Below are 22,746 nucleotides of genomic sequence, written 5' to 3'. Positions count from 1 at the left end.
CTTATACATTGAAAAGTTTTTGTAACTAAAGCGCCACAATTGGACACTTGGTGTCATGCTATGATAGAACCCTTTGCATACCAAGATTTCATTTAAAAGGGAACCTCTCACAGGATGGGTTTAGATGAGCGTATTTGTAAAGTAATTTGGACTAGCGGCTACGGTTTTTCCTACTGGGAGTGGCAGAAGAAATAACTCACCACTCCTAAGTAATGGTCAAGAAACTAGGGAATTGTATCATGTGATGCCTTTGAGCCCTGATGAATGTCTGAAAGGAGAACCAGGTACCCAATGGGCGCAGGGACAGTTGATAGTTAACATTTTTGAGCATCTGGAAGAATTGCCTTGTAGTCAGGTCCTCTTTAAAAGGAAACTTGTCACCTTTCCTGACATTTTATTATTGTCTGTGTCATGTCCGTGGCTGCGGGCCGTCAGGTTCACTCTCCCCCTGACGGCCGCAGCCATTGTTCTGCGAGCGCTGGCCCCAGTCTCCTCCTCAGTAGACACCAGCGCTCATTTCCACTCACCTCGGCCGGGTCCCGTAGGGTGTGCGCGCACGCGCATGCCCGCTCGTAAAGGGGCAGCTCGCGCACACCAGACTTTAATGTTTTAATTAGCCCATGAGTGCCCTGGACTATAAGAGGGGCCCAGCTCCTTGCTTCGATGCCTGAGCGTTGTTTGTCATATCCTAGTTTGTCTAAGCAAATGGTCTCCTAGTGTTTTCCAGTTCCAGTGTTCCTTGTTCCTGTATCCCGTATCCTGTATCGCGTGCTATCCAGTTCTAGTGCCGTGCTGTGCTGTAGTCGTGCTGTGCTGTATCTATGCCTGTCCTGCTGCTCCACGCCTGACATCTACCCGCTGCCTAGTCCCAGCCGAGCCTGCCTTGCTACTGTCCGAGCTGCCACAGGTACCTTATACGAACTGTGATCTGCACCCTGTTGGCCAGCTGCCATACCGCCAAGGCGGTATGGCCCAGTGGGTCCACGAACCCAACGTGACAGTACGCTCAGGCCATGGACCCCGTTGGTCGATCCGAGTCCATGACAACGTCACAAGAGATGCGGGCGAATATGCTAGACCTCCGGTCTCGACAGGACCAACTCCTCCAGGCCTTAAACATTCTTGCACGTCGGCAGGAGGCAGAGCTGCCGTTACTCCTCCTAGCAGTACTTTTCCTCAGACTACACCTCCTGGCAGTGTTGATCCTCACTTTTCTTTGCCACTTCCTGACCGCTGTGATGGAGACGCAAGTACCTGTCGTGGATTATTGAACTAGTGCCAGATCCACTCAAGTCTGTATTCAAGGGCATTTTTATCTGATGGCGCAACGGTCGCTTTCATCATCTCTCTTCTTACTGGCAAGGCCCTTACATGTGCGAACCCTATCTGGGAGAGACAAGGAACAGAGACCCGTGACTTCCAGGGGTTCCTCCGGAAATTTCGCACGGTGTTTGAGGAGACTGGATGAGTCTCCTCTGCATTGGCTTCCTTGCTGAACCTACGCCAAGGAGACATCTCTCTGGGCGAGTACACCATCCACTTCCGCAACCTGGCGGGAGAACTGTTGTGGAACAATGAGGCCCTGGTGGCTACAATCTGGCATGGACTGTCTCCTAAAATTAAAGACGAACTTGCCGCTCGAGACCTGCCATCTACCCTGGATGACCTCACTGGCTGCCCGGATTGATAGAAGGCTCCGAGAACGGCTCCAAGAGGTTCGTCGGGAGGGAGGTCTGCCTAGTCTGGTCCCTACCTTCCAGCAACCCTTGTCGTCCTCAGATGCCGATCCTCCTAAGGAGTCTGTGAGGAGGGACCAATGTAAGCTATCCACCAAGGAGAGACCACGCAGACGCACTATTTTTCCTCTGCCTACCATCCTCAGTCCAATGGTTTGGTCGAGAGGATCAATCTGATCTTGGAGAACAACTTACGCCACTTCATCTCCAAGCAGCATGACTGGGTGCAGTTGGTTCCGTGGGCTGAATTCTCATACAACAATCACACCAGCGAGTCCACACAGAAGACACTGTTCTTCATTGTCTACAGCCAACACCCACGAATTCCTCTCCCGGTGCTTGATATGTCCGAGGTACCAGCTGCAGACACGGCTTTTAGGGACTTTCTGCAGATCTTTCATTATTCAAAATGAAGGGCAACACAGTGATCTTTGGCTACCCGACCTGTGTCACGGTCAAAGTTGCCGTGTAACCCTAGCCTAAAACTCTCTCACTATACAACTTTGCTCTTATTTCTTCTTAAATGGGTTTTCCCATGAGGAACATTTATGACATATACACAGGATATGTCATAAATGCCAGATAGATGTGGGTCCCACCTATGCGCTTTGCTGCTTCGTTTTAGTGATCAGTGGGGGGTCCCAGTGCTTGGACTCCTACCGATTAAAACTTCTGACATGTCACTTTGACATTTCAAAAGCTCTTTGGAAGTTAACCCATGGTTATTTAACGCAACTAGTACGGACAACCCTTTTTTAATGCCACTTGCTTTGAGTAGTAATTATTCATGGAAGCAGAGATGAGATCACTATGCAGTACAACCGGTTACTATTCTCACGCACAAAATCTTTGCCAGTGGATGAAATCATTGTGCATTTTGGTGCTTTCATGAACAGAATGTCTTGCCAGGTTTGAAACAGCCATTTTTAAAAAAATATATATTTTATTTGATTTTTCTTCCTTTTTTTTGTCTACATAATGTTATGTTTTAAAGTTTTCCCACATCGTACTGTACACTGTAATGGCTTGTAGTGTGTTTGATGGTGTATCAACATCTTAAAAAAGACAAATGCCAGTTCAATGACTCCACTGATCACACCTGTCATGTTTCTGTGCATTTTTAGGAAACTTCTGTGAAAATTGGTGTATTGCTGAAAGCCATGTCTTTTGTGGCGGAGCTTTTGGGGGACTTTTATTCTGATCTGTATGCCGCCAAGTTGCATCCATCCACAAATGATATTTCCTCATTCTTAGCTAAAGCACAACTCTAAATTGTCAGCGGAGGCTAAGGCACTTTTGGACTCTCCACTTACGCTGGAGGAATTGGAAGAAGCGGTCAAACAGATGGCTAACGATAAGGTGCCTGGGGTGGATTGGTTGCCAGTTGAAATTTATAAAAAATACTCTGAGGTGCTATTACCCAAATTATTAGAAGTGTTTCACCATTCCCTGGCCCATGGCTCTTTGCCGGCTTCTATGCAAGAGGCGATTATTGTGGTCTTGCCGAAACCCGGGAAGGATCCTCAACTAGCTGATTCTTACCGACCGATTTCGTTACTGACGACTGATGTTAAGATTTTGGCGAAGGCCTTAGCTTTGAGGTTGAATAAAGTTATTTCTACCATTATACACCCGGATCAGATCGGCTTTTTGCGTGCTAGGTCCACAATCTGAGACGCTTATTTTTAAATCTTCAGCTGAAGGTAGATAATGTAGGGGAAAGAGCTATTCTTTCATTGGACGCTGCTAAAGCGTTTGATAGCGTAGAGTGGCAATATCTTTGGTGCACCTTGGAGGCTATGGGTTTTGGATCGTCCTTTATAGCATGGATTAAGGTCCTGTATTCTTGTCCTACAGCTCGAATACGGGCAAATGGTGGATTATCTGTTCGGTTTGCTCTTGAAAGAGGAACTAGACGGGTGCCCATTGTCTTCCCTCCTGTTTGCTGTGGTAGTGGAGCCCCTGGCAGCGCTCCTATGCTTGTCTGTTGATATTAAGGGATTTTCATATTGCTCCATTCAGGAAAAAGTGGTGCTTTATGCTGACTACATGCTTCTCTATTTGGGGGATGTAGGTAGATCACTGGCAGAAGCAATATCCCTAATTGAGAATTTTGGTGCATTGTCTGGTTTTAAAATAAATTGGGATGTCACACCTGCTCCCTGTGGATCCAATGTGCTCTACCCCAAGGGTTCATGATGTTTCTGTAGTGTGTGTTGAGCACTTTAAATATTTGGGGATAGTGGTTTCGGCTTCTCCTCTTGATAATATTGCCCTTAATTTGCAACCCCTCTTGGTCAAATTCAAAATGAAAATATCGGCTTGGTGTAAGTTATATTTGTCAGTTGTAGGTAGGGTTAATCTTATCAAGATGATCCTGATGCCGCAATTATTGTACATTTTGCATAACTCCCTGTATGGATTCCTTTACGCTACTTTTACTATGCTAATGCACTTTTTAGGGCTCTAATATGGCGTAAGGGTCACCCCAGACTTAAATGGGAAATTCTACAATGTGCAAAGCATGACGGTGGCTTGGCCCTGCCCAATCCTTGGTTATACTTCCTTGCATCCTAATGTCAGCATTTTAAGGGATGGGGGGAAATGATACCGAATGGATCTAATGGTACGATTTTGCAGTTACAGTTTGGTTCATCCGCTTTACTGTCAGTCTTGGAAGCGGGTCATTCTTTGATGTTGGGTAAGAACATGCCCACATATGCGCTAATGTGCAAAGTTTGGGATAAGGTCCGGTCCATTAGAGATATCTGGGTATGCACAGCTTTTACGCCTATATGGGGTAATAGGGCACTTCAGGAGTTCTTTTCTCTTGAAGGCTTTGAGGGTTGGCAATCGAAGGGCATCTCCCGTGTGTCGCAGCTGCTCCATGATGATATATTTAAAACTTATCAACAGCTTCAGGAGGAATTTGGGTTGCCTCGAAGTTCTTTTTACCAATATTTACAGATAAGACATGCATATGATGCCCAAAAGAAGGTTGTTGTTGATTTGAATATACATACAGATGGGTTATTGGCTGTCTTGCATACTGGGAGTGGTACCTCGGGGGTTATCTCAACCATTTATCAGCTGTTGCTCGGTACATTTTTGGATATGGATCCCTTGATTGCTTCTCAAAAATGGGAGCGGGATATGGGTCCCATCTCTGAAGAACAATGGTCAGATATCATGGAAGCAGTCCCGAATGTTTCGCTTAGTACAGGCCCCCGGGTCTGCCATGCACAGCAGCCTACGAGAACCAGCCGGAGGCCGGTCCTCATAAGCTTCCTGTCAGTGTAACTCTCAGGCTGGGTTCACACGACCATGTTACGTCCGTAAAGTACGGAACGTATTTCGGCCGGAAGACCCGGACCGAACACACTGCAGGGGGCCGGGCTCCTAGCATCATAGTGATGTACGACGCTAGGAGTCCCTGCCTCTGCGTGGAACTACTGTCCCGTACTGTAATCATGATTACAGTACGGGACAGTTGTCCTGCAGCGAGGCACGGACTCCTAGCGTCATACATCACTATGATGCTAGGAGCCCGGCTCCCTGCACTGTGTTCGGTCCGGGTCTTCCGGCCGAAATACGTTCCGTACATTACGGACGTAACATGGTCGTGTGAACCCAGCCTCAGCGTCACACTGACAGTTTATAATACGTTACACTACCTAGGTAGTGTAATGTATTATAGCAGCGATCAGTGCTGCCAGTCTTCACGTAAAACAAGTAAAAAGTAAAAAATAAAGTAATAAAAATGTTTTATAAAAGTGTAAAAACAAGTTATAAACGTTACAATAACAAAAAATGCTTTTTTTCCTATAATAAGTCTTTATATAACTTTTATTATAAGAAAAAAATAAAAATGTTAAAAAAAAGTACACATATTTGGTATGACCGCGTTCACAACGACCCAAACTATAATACTATTTTTCCCGCACGGTGAACAAAAAATAAAAAAAGTTCTGGCTCTCAGAATATAGCGACAGAAATTGTGCAGTGTCCAAAAGCTGATAAGATTGGGCGCCATTTATCAGTGTGACATTGGCCACATATCTGCTGATTATTATTTATTTACCGAATTATTATACCCTCTTATTATGTCCTGATGTACTCTGCCCAATTTACACATACCCCCACATCATAAACTGAAATACCAGCAAAACCCCAAACAGAACAGTTACCAAGCAAACTCTGCGCTCCAAAAGCCAAATGGCGCTCCCTCCCTTCTGAGCCCCACAGCGTGCCCAAACACCAGCTTACATCCACATATATGATATTTTATATCCGGGAGAACCCGCTCAACATTGTATGAGGTATTTGTCTTCAGTGGCACAAACTGGGCACAACATATTGTGCATTAAAATGGCATATCAGTGGAAAATTTTAATTTTCACTTTGCACCATCCGCTGTGCATTAACGCCTTCGCACACCACGACTTAATAGCATGTCGTGGTGCGGGGGGTTATATGGAGCGGGCTCATGCGCTGCGCCCGCTCCATATTCTGCAGGTGTCCGCTGTGTATTACAGCTGACACCCGGGACTAATGGACAGGAACAGCGATTGCGCTGTTACAGGAGTCTGTAAAAATGATATCATACTGCAATACATTAGTACTGCAGTGTATTGTACCAGCGAACTAATGATTGCTTGTTCCAGTCCCCTAAAGGGACTTTTGGCAGGTTTCCACTGTTTTGGTACCTCAGGGGCTTTGCAAATGCGACATGACACCCGAAAACCATTCCAGCTAAATTTGAGCTCCAAAAGCCAAATATTGTTCCTTCCCTTCTGAGTCTTGCCGTGGGTCCAAACAGCAGTTTATTACCACATATGGCGTATTGCTGTAATCAGGACAAATTGCTTTACAGATTTTGGGTTGATTTTTCTCCTTTATTCATTGTAAAAATTAAACATTTCTATGTTTTTTCAGAAAAAAGTAGATTTTCATTTTCACTGCCTAATTCCACTAAATTCAGCAAAAAAACTGTGGGGTCAAAATGCTAACTATACACCTAGAAAAATTCCTTGAGGGGTGTAGTCTACAAAATGGGGTCACTTTTGGGGGGTTTCCACTGTTTTGCTCCCTCCAGGGCTTTGCAAACGCGACATGGCACTGAAAACCAATCCAGCAAAATCTGCGCTTCAAAATCCAAATGGCGCTCCTTCCCTTCTGAGCTCTGCCGTGGGTCCAAACAGCAGTTTATTACCACATATGGGGTATTGCTGTAATCGGGAGAAGTAGCTTCACAAGTTTTGGGGTGATTTTTATTCTTTAGTCCTTGCAAATATTATTTTTTTTTAAAAAAAATTTCATAAAAAAAGTAGATTTTCACTTTCACAGGCAAACTCCAATAAATATAGTAGAAGACCTGTGGGGTCAAGATGCTAACTATACCCCTAGATAAATTCCTTGAGGGGTGCAGTTTCCAAAACCGTGTCACTTTTGGGGGATTTCCACTGTTTTGGCACTACAAGACCTTTTCAAACCCGACATGGTGCCTAAAATATATTCTAAAAAAATAGAGGCCACAAAATCCACTAGGTGCTCCTTTGCTTCTGAGGCCGGTATTTCAGTCCATTATCACACTAGGGCCACATGTGGGATATTTCTAAAAACTGCAGAATCTGGGCAATAAATATTGTGTTGCGTTTCTCAGGTAAAACCTTCTGTGTTACAGAAAGAAATGTATTACAAATGAATTGCAGCAAAAAAAATAAAAATTGTCAATTTCCCCTCTACATTGCTTTAATTCCTGTGAAACGCCTAAAAGAAACTTTCTGAATGCTGTTTTGAAAACTTTGATGGGTGCAGTTTTTAATATGGGGTGAATTATGTGGTCTATCTAGTACATAAGGCCCTCAAAGCCGCTTTAGAACTGAACTGGTCCCTGTAAAAATCACCTTTTGAAATTTTCTTGAAAATGTGAGAAATTGCTGGTAAAGTACTAAGCCTTGCAACGTCCTAGAAAAATAAAATAATGTTCAAAAAACGATGCAAATATAAAGTAGACATATGGAATATGTGAAATAGTAACTATTTTGTGTGGTATTACTATCTGTTTTACAAGCAGATGTATTTAAAATTAGAAAAATCATAATTTTTGCAAATTTTCTCTAAATTTTGGTGTTTTTCACAAATAAGCAATGAATTTATTGACCAAATTTTTCGACTAATATAAAGTACAATATGTCACGAGAAAACAATCTCAGAATCGCTTGGATAGGCAAAAGCATTCCAGAGTTATTACCACATAAAGTGACACATGTCAGATTTGAAAAAATGGGGCTGGTCCTGAAGGCCAAAATGAGCTCGGTCTTGAAAGGGTTAAACAAGTCTCCACCACACGCTGCGTAAAAAATACGCAGAAAAAAAAAAACAAAGATTCAGAAATTGACCTGCGGTTAATATTATTATTTATTTTTATTTTATTTTTATCCGCAGCATGTCCATTTATGCTTCAGAATAGCTCCTTTTCTATTGTGGGTTTTCCCCATTGAATTCAATGGAACGTTAAAACCTGCAGAAAATAGCATATCTTGAGATTTTTTGCGGCGGAAAAGCTGCGATTCTGCTGCAAAAATTGCAACTCTCAAAAAAGGTTATACTTACCCAGATCTATATGCTTCTCTATCTCATTCCATGTGACTGTTGCAGCCAATCACAGGCTGCAGCAGTCAGATGGTCTAAAACGACATCCCAGAAGGCCGGGCTGCAGGACATCAGAGGGACACGTCGCCATGGCTATGGGTAATTAATTATAAGCTATTAACCTGCTGTTTTCTGCCGTGGACATTCCGGACGACAAAAACTGCACCACAGTTTGGTGCGGTTTTTCGGCCAGAATTCCCTGCGGGGACCAGGCTGGATATGCTGTGTACTTTTTACACAGCGTGTCAGCCCTGTGTGAACTAGCCTACTGGTTAATATTTAGCATCAGTATTTGGAAAACAGAACCAGGAGTGGGTCCAAAGCACTCAAAAAGTATAATGAAAATATTTACACCGATTTTTTTTATTACGCCACTAAAGTCGCAACACTTGGCTTTCTGTTGCGGGTTTTGTATCCCCATTGAATTCCATGGGGAAAATCAACAAAAACGCAGCATAAATTGAGATGCTGTGGATTTAAATTCCTCATCGCAGGTCAATTTATTAACGTTTACACTGCGGTTTTTTTTCCGCAGTATGGGCATGAAATTTTCTAAATCTCATCCACTTTGCTGCTATTGTAAATGCTGCAGAATTTCCGCACACCATTCCGTTGTGTTCTTTCACACGTTGTGGTTGTTACCACAATTTGAGCGAGTATTCCATGATGTGTGGCCTCACCAGAGATTTCGATGTGGTGCAGTTTTTCCCTCAATTGCATAGAAATAACAGGGAAAGGAACCCTGTACAGAAAAATGCTTCAATTTGCAGTAAAAACACATGCTTTCAGATGCAGTTGAATGGACTCTAAAGACCAATGCACATGACCGTATTTTTCATCCGAAATTACGGACCATAATTACGAACCCATTCATTTCTATGGGCTACGGACACCTTTCCGTATTTTTATAGGTGGGTGTCCATGCCGTAGAAATGATAGAACATGTCCTTTTTGTCCGTAATTACAGCACAGACTCCCCATAGAAGTCTATGGGTGGTTCCGTAATTACGGACGGCTTCGGATGTGCATCCGTAGCTGTCCGTAATTTATGGAAGCATTGCTATGCAACGCCTGGGGATTGCCCTAGATTCCTCCCTGTTTTTTGTGGATCCGTGAAAACGGATGCACTATGGACTGTATTTACGGCCACCCTTTCGTATATACGGATGATTTACGGATGACTATAAATGACTACGTTCCGTATTTACGGAGGATGGATGTAAAAAAATTGTGTGCATCGGCGGGCTTAAGGTTCCATGCACACTACTGTTCCTGTAATTACGACCCGTATTTACGGGCACGGACGGCCGCGAACAGCCGTCCCTTTATTTCGGGCTGGGCTCCCATTGTATAGTATGGGAGCATGGTCCGTAAAATATAAAAAAATGGGACATGTCCTATTTTTTTTCGGCAAGTTTCTACGGCACAGACACCTTCCCGTAAATATATGGGCCAGTCAGCTGTAGAAACGAATGTATCCGTAATTACTGGCGATTTTACGGTCATTTGCATAGGGAGACATTGGAGTTTATCTACCAAAACAATAAAAGCATATTAAAAATGCAACAAAAATACACAATGTGAACCCAGCCTTAGGCCGGATGTACACGAGCGTGTGCGTTTTGCTCAGCGCAAAAGGTACTTTACAGCTCCGTGTGTCATCCCCGTATGATGCGTGGCTGCGTGACATCATTATGACACTCTGTATGTTTGTAAACAGAAAAGCACGTGGTGCTTTTCTGTTTTTAACCCCTTAATGACCGCCGATACGTCTTTTTACGGCGGTCATTAGTGGGCTTTATTCTAGAGCGCCGCCAAACTACGTCGCTGCTGTAGAATAAAGTAAACAGAGCAGGGAGCCGTGAAATCTCCCTGCTCTCAGCTGCCAGAAGCAACTGAGGGCTGGGGGCGTCCCTGCTCTGCCGGGTGAGATCGATATTAGTATCGATCTCACCTGTTTAACCCTTCAGATGCGGTGCACAATAGCGAGCACCGCATCTGAATGGTTTTGGAGAGAGGGAGGGAGCTCCCTCTCATCCCACTGACACCCGGCGATAAAATCGCCGAGTGTCTGTGTCTTCTATGGCAGCCGGGGGTCTAATAAAGACCCCCAGGTCTGCCTGCAGCGAATGCCTGCTAGATCATGCCGCAGGCATGACCTAGCAGATGCCTGTCCGTTTTAAACGGACAGGCAGTAATACACTGCAATACAAAAGTATTGCAGTGTATTATAATAGCGATCGGAGGATAGGGAAGTCCCCTAGTGGGACTAGTAAAAAAGAAAAAAAAGTTTAATAAAGTTAATAAAAAAAAAAAAGTGAAAAAAAAAATGAAAAACCCAGCTTTTCCCCTTACAAAATGCTTTACTATTAAAAAAAACTACAATAAAGCAAAAAAGTTACACATATTTGGTATCGCCGCGTCCGTAACGACCCCGACTATAAAGCTGTTACATTATTTAACCCGCACTGTGAACGCCGTAAAAAATAAAATAAAAAACAATGGAAAAATTGCTGTTTTCTGTTAATCCTGACTTAAAAAAAATGTGATAAAAAGTGATCAAAAAGTCGCATCTACTCTCAAATGGTACCAATAAAAACTGCAAGTCGTCCCGCAAAAAATAAGACCTTATACAGCTATGCCGACGCAAAAATAAAAAAGTTACAGCTCTTCGAATGTGACAATGGAAAAATCTAAAAAATGGCTTGGACATTAGGGCCCAGAATGCCAGCAGGGGGAAGGGGTTAATCATAGTTTCGACTGCTGATGCTCGAATCACGCGCGTCACACGGAAGTGCTTCCGTGTACTGACCGTGATTTTCATACACCCATTGACTTCAATGGGTGCATGATGCGCGGACAACGCACAAATATAGGACATGTCATGCGTTTTACGCAGTGGACATACGCTGCGTGAAAATCACGGACTGTCTGAACTGCCCCATAGACTAACATAGGTCCGTGCGAGGTGCGTGAAAATCACGTGCGTTGCACGGACGTATTACACGTTCGTGTAAATAAGCCCTTAGGCCCCTGAATACACTGTGCAAATTGTGTTGCAGAAATTACTGCCACTGAAAATTACTTCCATTCAGATCACTTGTTCACACGGTGCAGATTTGCCGCAGCTATTGCATGTATTTTTTTAAAGTCAAAACCAGAATTGGATGCAGTAAAGGAGACCCTTGTTAATTCATTCCTTTATATATTTCTTCTGTATAGGTTCCGTTCCTGTTTTTGGCTAAAAAAAAATGCATTTAAAATCTGCATCAAATCTGCACTGTGTGAACAGTGCCTTATAGTGCCTGGGTTAATACTTTGCAGCTGTACTGTGCCCTCCCGATTTACATACCATTGCTGAGCATAGAATCAGCACTTCTCAAAATCCAGTAGATTATTATGTCCTGGCTTTGACTTCAAATGATGTGTAACCTTAAAATAAACCCGTAAGCCCCATTCAGCATTCACTGCACCTGTGATGGCTTAGCTAAATCCGGTCTATTTCAGATCATGGGGTGTTGGTGATCTCCATGTTTGTTTTTTTTCCACCTCCTCTCCAGGGATGAATTTAGCCCTTCTGCTCCCTGAGGCAGTCTATAAAAAGATGCCCATCCCCCCCCCCCCCCCCCCCAAATCTATTCGAGTTTTCTCATTACTAGCTTTACACAACAAACACGCAGTATATACATATTTTTAAATAGGAAAACATTTGGTGTTTGTTTGTTAACCCCTTCCCTCTTTGGCCACTTTTGACCTTCCTGACAGAGCCTCATTTTTCAAATCTGACATGTTTCACTTTATGTAGTAATAACTCCGGAATGCTTTTACCTATGCAAGCGATTCTGAGATTGTTTTCTCGTGACACATTGGACTTTATGTTACTGGCAAAATTTGCCCGATACATTCAGTATTTAATTGTGAAAAACAGTAAAATTTAGCAAAAAATTGCAAAAATTAGCATTTTTCTCAATTTAAATGTATCTGCTTGTAAGACAGGCAGTTATACCACACAAAAATGTGTGCTAACTAACATCCCCCATATGTCTACTTTAGATTGGCATCGTTTTTTGAACATCATTTTATTTTTATAGGACGTTACAAGGCTTAGAACTTTAGCAGCAATTTCTCACATTTTCAAGAAAATGTCAAAATGCTATTTTTACAGGGGCCAGTTCAGTTGTGAAGTGGCTTTGAGGTCCTTAGATATTAGAAACCCCCAATAAGTCACCCCATTTTAAAAACTACACCCCTCAAAGTATTCAAAACAGCATTTAAAAAGTTTCTTAACCCTTTAGACATTGCGCAGGAATTAAGGCAAAGTAGAGGTGAAATTTACAAAGTTCATTATTTTTCCCAGAAATTCATTTTGAATCCATTTTTTTTGTACCACAGAAGGTTTTACCCAAGAAATGCAAATCAATATTTATTGCCCAGGTTCTGCAGTTTTAGGAAATATCCCACATGTGGCTTTAGTGTGATACTGGACTGAAGCACCGGCCTCAGAAGCAAAGGAGCACCTGGTGGATTTTGGGCCTCCTTTTTATTAGAATATATTTTAGGCACCATGTCCGCTTTGAAGAGGTCTTGTGGAACTAAAACAGTGGAAACCCCTCAAAAGTGACCCCATTTGGGAAACTATACCCCTCGAGGAATTTATTTAGGGGTGTAGCAAGCATTTTGACCGGCCAGTTTTTTTGCAAAAATTTTTGAAACTAGGTAGGTTTAGCTAATTTTTTTTCATTTCCACAAGGACTAAAGGAGAAAAAGCACCATAAAATTTGTAAAGAAATTTCTCCCGAGTAAAACAGTACCCCACATGTGGTAATAAACGCCTGTTTGGACACACGGCGAGGCTGAGAAGGGAAAGCGCGCCATTTGGCTTTTGGAACTCAAATTTAGCAGGAATGGTTTGCGGATGGCCATGTCGCATTTGCAAAGCCCCTGAGGGACAAAACAGTGGAACCTCCCAACAAGTGACCCCATGAGGAAATTATCTAGGGTTACAGTGAGCAGTTTGACCCCACAGGTGTTTTACAGAACTTATTGGAAGTAGGCCGTAAAAATGAAAATTACATTTTTTCAAAGAAATTGTAGGTTTAGGTATTTTTTTTTCATTTCCACAAGGACTGAAGGAGAAAAAGCACAGTAACATTTGTAAAGCAACTTCTCCCGAGTAAAACAATACCCCACATGTGGTCACAAACATCTGTTTGGACACAAGGTAGGGCTCAGAATGGAACTAGCACCATTTGGATTTTGGAATGGTTTCTGGGCGCCATGTCACATTTGCTTAGCCCCTGTAGTACTAGTACAGTGGAAACACACCAAAAGTGACTCCATTTGGGAAACTGCACCCCCTGAGGAATCATCTAGGGGTATAGTGACATTTTTTATCCCAAAGGTTTTTTGCTGAATTAATTAGAATTAAGCCATGAAAATGAAAAATACTTTTTTTTTTTCCAACAAGATGTAGTTTTAGATCAACATTTTTCATTTTTACAAGGAATAGAGAAGAAAAAGCACCCCAACATTTGTAAAGTAATTTCTCCTGAGTACGGTAACACCCCATATGTGGTTATAATCAGCTGTTTACATATATGGGAGCATTCAGAAGAAAAAGAGCGGTATTTATCTTTTGGAGCGTAGATTTTTCTGGAATGGTTTGCGGACAGCATGTTGCATTTGCAAAACCCCTGATGTACCAAACAAAAGTGACCCGTTTTAGAAACTACACCCCTAAAGGCATTTATCAAGGGGTGTAGTGAGAATTTAGACTCCACAGGTCTTTTTCAGAAATTAATTCGCAGTGGATGATACAAAGTGAAAATTGCAATTTCTCCACTGATCTGCCCATTCACCGCACAATATGTTGTGCCCCTAGAGAATCTTACCCCATAAATTGTTAAGCGGGTTCTCCCGGGTATGGTAATGCCTTACTTGTGGACATAAATTGCTGTTTGGGCACACTGTAGGGCTAAGAAGGGAAAGACCGCCATTTTGAGCATGGATTTTGCTTGGTAGTAGTTCTGTTTGGGGTTTTGCTGGTATTTCAGTTTATAATGTGGTGGCATATGTAATCCGTGCGGAGTACATCAGAGTATATGTAATCTGTGCGGAATACATCAGGGTATTATAGGAGGATATAATAATGGGGTAAATAATACAATTATCCATAGATGTGTGTTACGCTGTGAAGCGATCCGTTATGCACAGGCCGGTGTCACACTGATAAACGGTTTTCTTTCTTATCCCCCTTTTGTAAGGCTCTGCACCTTTTGGGGACTTTTTCTCCTTCGTAGTTTGGGAAATAATGCTGGGAAAGTTTTGCGCTGGTATAATACGGGCGGCCTCGCTTCCAGCGCATGTGCTATGTCCATTCCCTTTCCTAGTTCCTAAATACTAGGGCCCTGAAACTGAAGGAATGTTCCCCTCCGGCCTGCGCATTGAGATGTTATTTCATCACCGCATTACTAGTGCCGTAACTTTTTTATTTTTCAGTTGATTGAGCGGTATGCGGGCTTGTTTTTTGCGAGACGGGCTGTAGATTTTATTGGTACCATTTTAGAACACATACGACTTTTTGATCACTTTTTCTTTCATTTTTTGGTAAAGGAAATGACCAAAAACAAGCAATTCTGGAATAGTTTTTTATTGGTTTTTTTTTCGGCATCCACAGTGAGCCCTAAATTACATGTTAGCTTTATTCTGCGGGTCGATACGATTACGGCGATACCAAATTTATATAGTTTTTTTTATGTATTGCAGCTTTTGCACAATAAAATCACTTTTATAAAATCATTTTGTTTTCTGTGTTGACATATTCTAAGACCCATAACTTATTTATTTTTGCGTGCACAAAGCGGTGTCAGGGATTATTTTTTGCGGCACGGATTGTCGTTTTTTATTAGTACTATTTTGGAGTAAAATTGACTTTTTGATCACTTTTTATAGCATTTTTTGGAAGGAGATGTGACCTAAAAACAAAGATTCTGGCGTTGTTTTTCATGTTTTTTTTTTTTTTACGGAGTTCACCGTGCGGGATAAATTACATAATAGTTTTGTCGTTTGGGTCGTTACGGACGCGGCGATACCAATTATGTATAGTTTTTTTAATTTTTAAGTTTTTTCCCATAATAGACTTACTATGGGGAAAAAAGTCAATTTAGCTTTATTTTTATTTGAAATAATTATGTGTGTGTTTTTATTGTTTTACCACATTTTTATTAACTTTTTTTACTTGTCCCACTAGGGGACATGAGGGCCTGATGCCCCGATCGCTACGTAGTATACTCTGCATACGTAGTGCAGAGTATTAGCGCTGTCAGTTATTCACTGACAGCAAGCCTATGAGGACCTCATTGGCTCCCGTACAAGGCAGACTCAGACGCCATTTTCTGGCGTCCAATTGCCACAGCAATCTATTGAGCGCAGCATCTGAGGGGTTAATCTGCCGGATCGGAGAATAGCTCCGGTCCTGGCAGTTACAGGAGGGTGCCAGCTGTATAATACAGCTGTCACCCCGTGGTGATGGTGCCGGCTCTGCTCCTGAGCCCGCACCATCACTGCGCCGTAACTGTACTGCACTTTGCAGGAACACCTTCCCGGCAGCGCCGTATATATACGGCGGATTTCGGGAAGGGGTTAAAGTGCTGTTTGAAGTATAGAAAAGATTTGAATAATTCTTCTTAGGCCGGATTCAGACGAACGTGATAGTTTAGCGCGCGCACAAAATGCTGCGTTTTGCGCGCGTGTCAGCTCCGTGTGGCCTGTTCATATGGATGCGCGGCTGCGTGCTTTTCGCGCAGCCGCCGTCATTATGACACTCCGTTTGGATGTTTGTAAACAGAAAAGCACGTGGTGCTTTTCTGTTTACATTCATTATTTTACTGCTGTTGCGCGCATAACGCTTGTGCCACGGAAGTGCTTCCGTGTGGGGCATGCGTGATTTTCACGCACCCATTGACTTCAATGGGTGCGTGATGCGCGAAATACGGCGAAATCTAGAACATGTCGTGAGTTTTACGCAGCGGACTAACGCTGCGCAAAAAACACGGACTGTCTGCACTGCCCCATAGACTTGTATTGGTCTGCGCGAGCCGCGTGAAAATCATGCGGGCTGCACGGACGCAAATCACGTTCGTGTGAATCCCGGCCTTACTGTATTACTTTAGTATCGTAGATCAACAACGCAGCATTAACACTGAAAATGGTTTAACACATCATCTATGCCCCCTTATTATTACCTAATTGACTTATGATTTTTAACGGAGTTCAGTGGCCCGGCGTGGAAGGCATGATGCAGTGATGTCATTGTGCCGGGCAGTTGACGTCATCAGCGTGCTCCAGATCTTGATCTCTTGTAGGCCTTAGGCCTAAACCAGGCTGTGGCCTATAAGAGCAAATGGCGGAACATGGAGCCAATTGCCAGGGGTTGGCTGGCAAATTTTAGTCTGGGGGCAAGCACACAGCACTGGCCCATTCTGGGGGCACTGGGCAATTGGCGAGTTTGCCCCCTAACACCGCTGAGGAAGAACTCTGCTACCTGTCAACAGAAAAATCATCCGCCAGGAGGAAAAATGTTTCTTGATGGCGGAGTACAAGAAAGCCTTACCTGGGAATTAGAATTTCTTGTACTCCGCCATGGGGAAACTTTTTTCCCTCTGGTGGATGACTTTTCAGTTGATAGGTAGCAGAGTTACATGAAGGGGAATTGCTTTTCCTTGACCTCTAGTTTCTATTGTGGCAAATTTAATTTTTTTTCTTATTTTTATACTGCTAACTTTTTTTTGGTAGGTTCCGCTGGACCATTTGGACTACGTCGTAGATTCATTGGACTACTACGATGATCTAATTTTTAAAAAATAAATAAATAAATGGTGAAAGAGGGTTGCATGGGGGATTTTTGATTTCAATAAAAAAAAATTCTTATCAGTTTTTTTTTTTTTAATACTTTATTATGGCCTTAGTAATAGCTGCTGTCTGATTGACAGCATTCAATTACTAAGGCTGGGGCTTCGCATTAGCCAGTAAGAAGGCTATCACTAACCCCTATTATTACCCCGGTTCCCACTGCCGCCAGGGATACCGGGAAGAGCCGAGTACGATCCAGTACACAACCATGTGAAACGACGGTTAGGAAGCAGGGCGGCCGCAGGCTAGCACTATCAGGGTGGGAAGGGCCAAAAACCGTGGCCCTTCCCACCCTGGTAATGCTAAGCTGCTGCTGCTTTATTGTATCTGGCTATTTATGCAAAATAGAGGGGAACCCCACATAATTTTTAAAAAATTAATAATTGAATAAAAAGATCCCCTCCATTTTTCATAACCACCCAGATACAATAAAGCAGCAGCAGCCTAGCATTACCAGGGTGGGAAGGGCCACGGTTTTTGGCCCTTCCCTGCCTTATCGTACCACCCTGCAGCCACCCCAGTACTCTCCCTTCACTTCAGATGGTCGGGTACTGGATCGTACCCGGCTCTTCCCGGTACTCCTGGTGGCAGTGAGTATCGGGCTTATAATAGGGGGTTAATACTAGCCTTTTTACTGGCTAACACTCAGACCGCCCCTTGTAGAATCCCCTGCCCTTCAGCCGAAATACGTCCGTCAATTACGGACGTAATTAGTGTGTGTGCACATACCCTTAGATCTATCATCAATGTGGCTACAGCTAACAGTTTGTTGACTCCGCCCACTTGTGCTGGCCCCACTCGCAACATGGAGCCACTTTTTTTCAGGGCCACTTTAAGCTCCCAATCTGCCCCGGGTTAACCGGTACGGTGAATGCCGTAAAAAATAAAATTAAAAACAATGCTAGGATTGCTGTTTTCTGTTTATTCTGTCTTCCAAAAAATGCAATAAAAAGCGATCAAAAAGTTATATGTAACCAAAAAAGGTACGAATAAAGACAAGTTTTCCCTCAAATAGTAAGACCTCATACAGCTACATCGGCATAAAAATAAAATTTTTATAGCTCTTAGAATATGCCACACAAAAACAGCTACTTAAAAAAAAAAAAATATGTATTGTTCAAAAGCAGTAAAACATAAAAAAGCTATTAAAATTTGGTATCTCAATAATCCTAACGACCCACAAAATAAAGCTAATAAATTATGTGTAACATGCGGTGAACGGCGTATATTTAAGACGCAAAAAAATGGTGGAGTTGCATGTTTTTTTCAGTTGCCCAACCCCCCCCCTCGCTATGTCTACAACAAAAATAAGAAAAGATATGGCTTTTAGGGTAAGGCCACATGGAGTGGCCCTGACACGTTCGCTATGCGGCTAACAACCGCGCCTGCACCATGTTCAGTGCGGCTGTCAAACAGCCTGTTAGTGGCCGCCCGTTAATGTGGGTAAACTGTCCCTTTATCTGCAAAATCATGCGGCCATGAATTAATACACCCTTTATGGGCGCACGATTTTGCAGGTTACAACAAGTTACCCCCTATTCATTCTCTAGGTCAGTGCCGGAAAAAGCTGAACACTGCACTCTGCTATCTCCGGCGCTCCGCTCCCATAGAGAATGAATGGAGCGGCAGTGCGCATGAGCATGTAACCAGCCGCGCCTACATAGTGAAAGGTGCGGTTATTGGCCGCGTTGCAACCGTGTCAGGGCCGCTCCGTGTGGCCTTACCCTTAAAATAAGACGAAAACAATTACTTGGTCATTAACCCCTTCAGGACCCAGCCTGTTTTGGCCTTCAGGATCCAGCCGATTTTTTCAAATCTGACGTGTTACTTTATGTGGTAATAACGTTGGAATGCTTTTTCCTATCCAAGCGATTCTGAGATTGTTTTCTCGTGACATGTTTTACTTTGTTAGTGAAAAAATTTTGTCGATAATTTTGGTATTTATTTCTGAAAAACACCACAATTTAGAAAAAATTTGCAAAAATTAGCATTTTTCTAAATTTAAATGTATCTGCTTGTAAAACAGATAGTAATACGACACAAAATAGTTACTAGTTAACATTTCCCATATGTCTACTTTATGTTTCCATCGTTTTTTGAACGTCCTTTTATTTTTCTAGGACGTTACAAGGCTTAGAACTTTAGCAGCAATATCTCATATTTTAAAGAAAATTTCAAAAAGCTATTTTTTCAGGGACCAGTTCAGTTCTGAGGTGGCTTTGAGGGCATTATATATTAGAAAATCCCCATAAGTCACCCCATTTTGAAAACTGCACCCCTCAAGGTATTCGAATCAGCATTCACAAAGTGTTTTAACCCTTTAGGCATTTCACAGGAATTAAAGCAAAGTAGAGGTGAAATTTACAAAAAAAATATTTTTTTCCGAAATTCGTTTCTAATACATTTTATTTTGTAACACACAAGGTTTTACCAGAGAAATGCAACTCAATATTTATTGCCCAGATTCTGCAGTTTTTAGAAATATCCAGTGGATTTTGGGCCTCCTTTTTTTTAGAATATATTTTAGGCACCTTGTCAGGTTTGAAGAGGTCTTGTGGTGCCAAAACAGTGGAAACACCCCAAAAGTTACCCCATTTTGGAAACTACACCCCTCAAGGAATTTATCTAGGTGTATAGTTAGTATTTTGACCGCACAGGTTTTTCGCTAAATTTATTAGAATTAGTCTGTAAAAATGAAAATCTACTTTTTTCTGAAAAAACATAGAAATTTTTAATATTTACAAGAAATAATAAAGAAAATGCACCCCAACATATGTAAAGCAATGTCTCCTGATTACAGCAATATCCCATATGTGGTAATAAACTGCTGATTGGACCCACAGCAGGGCTCAGAAGGGAAGGAGTGCCATTTGGATTTTGGAGCATAGATTTTGCTGGATTGTTTTTCCGTGCCATGCCGCCTTTGCAACACCCTGGAGGGACGTAAACAGTGGAAGCCCCCCAAGTTACCCCATTTTGGAAACACCCCTCAAGGAATTTTTCTAGGGGTATAGTGAGCATTTAGACTCCACGGGTCTTTTGCAGAATTTATTAGAATTAGGCGGAGAAAATTAATATCACAATTTTTTTCCACTAAAATGTTCAATTTTCTCATTTTCACAAGGGATAAGGAGAAATAAACAACCAATTTTTGTAAAGCTATTTCTCCCGGGTACGGAAATACCCCACATGTGGTCATACATTTTTTTCATTAGAAATGAATTAACCCTTTCAGGACTGATCCATTTTTTGCTTTCTTATTTTCGTTTTTCACTACCCGCCTTCCAAGAGCCATAACTTTTTTCCTTTTCCGTCACTAGAGTGATGTGAGGGCTTATTTCTTGCGGGAGGAATTGTAGTTTCTATTGATACCATTTAAAGTGCCATAAAATGTACTGGGAAACTGAAAAAAAATAGGAAATTATAGTAATATAGGAAAAAAATCTGATTCCATTTTTGGGGATTTTAGTTTTTAAAGCTTTTGCCGTGCGGTAAAAACGAAAACAAAAGCGATTTTGACGGTTTAACTTATTTACGTTTTTTACGGTGTTCACCGTGCGAGTTAAATAATGGTACATTGTTATAGTTTGGCCTTTTACGGACGTAGGGATATCAATTCTGTTTATTTTTTTACATTACTTTTGAAGAAAAATGGAAAAAGGTTTTTGTTTTTTTAACTTGAAACTTTTTTCTGTCTCACTACTAATAACTTTAATTCTTCTACACATTTTATTAGTCCCCTTAGAGGACTTGAACCAGCGATCATTGGATCGCGGGTACAATATGCTGCGATACTAATGTATTGCAGTATATTGTTATTTTTACAGACTCCTGTAACCGCACGATCGCTGTTCCTGTCCGTTAGTCCTGGGTGTCAGATGTAATACACAGCCGACACCCGCAGCGTATGGAGCGGGCTCAGCACGTGAGCCGGCTCCATACATCACCCCCGCACCATGACGTGCTATTAAGTCATAGTGCTCAAAGGGCTTAATGCACAGCGGATGGTGTGAATATTGCAATTTTCCACTGATATGCCATTTTAGTGCATAATATGTTGTGCCCAGTTTGTGCCCCTGAAGACAAATACCTCAAAGCGTTAAGCGGGTTCTCCCGGCTATGGCGATGCCATATATGTGGGCACAAACTGCTGTTTAGGCACGCTGCAGGGCTCAGAAGGGAAGGACGCCATTTTGCTTTTGGAGCGCATATTTTGCTTGGTAGTTTTTCTGTTTTGGGTTTCGCTGGTATTTCACTTTATAATGTGGGGGCATATGTAATCTGTGCGGTGTACATCAGGGTATATAATAAGAGGGTATCATAATGCGGTAAATAAATAATTATTCATAGATATGTGGCCGGTGTCGCACTGATAAATGTTGTCGGATGTTAACCGCTTTTAGAAAACACTGCACATTTTGCATCGCCATATTCCTGGGAGCCAGAACTTCTTTATTTTTTCACCACTGGAGCTGCGTGAGGGCTTATTTGTTGCGGGACAATCTGTACTTTTCATTGGTACCATTTTGGGATACATGCGATTTTTTTGATCACTTTTTATTACATTTTTTTGCAAGCCGGGTGACCAAAAACAAGCAATTCTGACAATGTTTTTTCGTTTATTTTTTGCGGCGTTCACCGTGCACTATAAATGACCATTATATTTTATTCTGCGGGTCGGTACGATTACGGTGCTACCATATGTATATAGGTTTTTTTTTGCTTTGCCGCGTTTGCGCAATAAAATCACTTTTTTATAACATTTATTTTCTGTCACCATATTCTGAGAGCCGTAACTTTTTTATTTTTCAGTCAAAAAAGCTGTGTAAGAGCTTGTTTTCTGCGGGACGGGTTGTAGTTTAACTCGGTATTATTTTCGGGTACATGCGACTTTTTGATCACTTTTTATTCTCTATTTTGGGAGTGGTGGTGACCAAAAAATAGCGATTCTGGTGTAGTTTTTTATTGATTTTTTTTCACGGTGTTCACCATGCGGGAAAAATAACATTATAGTTTTATAGTTGGGGTCGTTACGAACGCGGTGATACCAGATATGTGTACTTTTTTTAACGTGTTCATTTTTTTTCCTATAATGAAAAACTTATTATAGGAAAAAAAAGCAGTGTTTGTTTATAGAACTTTTATTTTGACACTTTTTTGTAAAACATTTTTATTACTTTTTTTTACTTTTTTCACTTGTCCCACTAGGGGACACTTAGACTTGCAGCTCTGATCGCTGCTGGAATACATTACACTACACACCTAGTGTAATGCATTCCAACTGTCATTTTGACGTGACGGTCACACTGACAGGAAGCCTCGGAGGACCGGCGGAGGCTGCTCCTCCTAGGCTTCCGTAAATGGCAACCCGGAGGTCATTGTCTGACCTCCGATCGCCACGACAAGCATCGGTAGCCCCCACGATCACTTTGACCCCCAGACGAAG

At 42.2% G+C, this 22,746-nt stretch overlaps 1 protein-coding gene across 2 annotated transcripts in view; it reads left to right on the top strand.

Annotated features, from left to right (window-relative positions):
- The window catches only part of CNST (consortin, connexin sorting protein), a 206,485-nt gene that overhangs the window by 167,221 nt on the left and 16,518 nt on the right, over positions 1 to 22,746 (top strand). The window lies entirely within an intron of this gene.

The sequence above is a fragment of the Rhinoderma darwinii genome, chromosome 4 (assembly GCF_050947455.1).
Source record: "Rhinoderma darwinii isolate aRhiDar2 chromosome 4, aRhiDar2.hap1, whole genome shotgun sequence".
Classification (NCBI taxonomy): Eukaryota; Metazoa; Chordata; class Amphibia; order Anura; family Rhinodermatidae; genus Rhinoderma; species Rhinoderma darwinii.
This window is presented reverse-complemented; position numbering and strand designations above follow the sequence as displayed.